We start from the raw sequence: 1,811 nt of genomic DNA, 5'->3' as shown, positions 1-1,811 counted from the left end.
ATTGTTCCTCTTCCTCTTCTTCTCACTCCATTACGTATGAATTCAATGTGTAGTATTCATTTGGAATGTAAAACGTTTCCAATACTTTTTTTCGTAAAAATAAATGCAAAATTATATGCAAAAAGGATACTTGTTTCGGTTGAAGCTACAATCACTAGTGTTGGCTTAAAAGAATTCATCACTTTTTCTTACTATCATTAAATGTTGTTGAGATTACAGCCCGTTGTCCCTAATTTTAAAGACAATATTGCACTAGAATTGGTAGGGCGTGCCAGGCAAAGGCAATAGTGCAACGCCAAGGCGACACGTGAAAGCCCCGATAGCAAGCTACCGTGGTAGACTCTCCCCTTTAAAAAATTGAGTTAATATCGCGTGAGTCGATAACTCACATATCAGATATTAAACTGATAAGAACAGATACTACACTTGATCTTAGCCAAAAGGCCGAGAAAGGTATGCTTTTCTTCTTCTCGAGTCCCTTAATTTATACCTGATGCTTCTGCTTCTTCTTTTCTCACCCTCGATGTGGGAATAAAATAGCAAGACCAGATAAAGTTCCTTTCATAAAAAACTGAAAACAGCTTATTGAGTTCTTTTAACTGGTCATGTAAGTCTTTATGTTTAATTAATATATAATCCCTGTGCCAACGTTGAAACTCTTACAAATTACAAATAAACTCAAACTACACTGGCTAATAGCATTTCAAAAGACTTTTTTGGGGCAAATGAAACGTGGGCAATGGAACTGCCAAACACGAGAGTTTCTGACTACTAAAAGTGGTTACATTTGTGAATTTCACAAATAGATGAAGGAATATTTACTGGTTCTTTTGACCTTAAAGTACAATAATAGCAGCTTCCATTGTTTTAGTTATTTGTTGTCAAAACAGGCTACGTTGCTTACGGCAATCACTAAACTTTGTTGACTAGAATTGGTGGGGTGTGCCGGGCCAAGGCAATAGTGCAACGCAAAGGTGACACGTGAAAGCCCCAATAGCAAGTTACCGTGGTGGACTCTCCCCCTTGAAAAATTGAGTTAATATCGCGTGAGTTGATAACTCTCACATATCATATATTAAATTGATAAAAACAGATACTACAGTTGATCTTAGCCAAAAGGACGAGAAAGGTCAGCTTTTATTCTACTTGACTCGCTGGAATTATACCTGGTGTTCTTTTCTTGTTTTTTGTTTCACTTTCGATGTGGGATTAAATAAAGTTCCTACTTCAACGGGGACCACCAGAAGCTAAAGTCAAATGTGTGCTTTTACTCGAAGCTTAATTAGACAACAATAAGCTGTTGTAAAGGTAATGCAGTCTTTACAATATAAAATTAAGTCCAATATATAATCATGCCTTAGCACGAGATACACTATCTTTTAGCCAATAATCCCTGAGACTCAAATAAATTAAAAGTTAAAAGAGCACGGAGTACTAGCATTTTAAACCTTTTCTTGATCACATTACTGCTCTTTTTTGAGATTTTGTTTTAGTTCTGGAGAGTCTCTGCAACGTAATCTTGTCAGATTAAGTTAATGAGTCCTCCCCTTATACTTTTGAAAGAAAACAAACTGAGAATGATTGAAGACACTAGTATACATGTGACAGTGTTAACTTTAAATTATCTCAAGAAACTTTTATCCGATCCCTTCGCCGCAACGACAAAATAATTCGTAGGTTTTACCTAGCTGGGCTTGCATATATATATATATATATATATATATATATATATATATATATATATATATATATATATATATATATATATATATATATATCAAATAATATTAATTAAACAAAGAATACAATTT

General features: G+C 34.2%; 2 non-coding genes across 2 annotated transcripts; both read right to left on the bottom strand.

Moving 5' to 3' along the window:
• Positions 1–261: 261 nt before the first annotated feature.
• LOC142179118 (U2 spliceosomal RNA) lies at positions 262–457 on the bottom strand. Its single transcript, XR_012707220.1, has one exon. It is a non-coding gene; the product is annotated as a U2 spliceosomal RNA (small nuclear RNA).
• Positions 458–935: 478 nt separating this feature from the next.
• Positions 936–1,132, bottom strand: LOC142179119 (U2 spliceosomal RNA). Its single transcript, XR_012707221.1, has one exon. It is a non-coding gene; the product is annotated as a U2 spliceosomal RNA (small nuclear RNA).
• Positions 1,133–1,811: the final 679 nt, after the last annotated feature.

The sequence above is a fragment of the Nicotiana tabacum genome, unplaced genomic scaffold (genome assembly GCF_000715075.1).
Source record: "Nicotiana tabacum cultivar K326 unplaced genomic scaffold, ASM71507v2 Un00376, whole genome shotgun sequence".
In the NCBI taxonomy this organism is placed as follows: domain Eukaryota; kingdom Viridiplantae; phylum Streptophyta; class Magnoliopsida; order Solanales; family Solanaceae; genus Nicotiana; species Nicotiana tabacum.
This window is presented reverse-complemented; position numbering and strand designations above follow the sequence as displayed.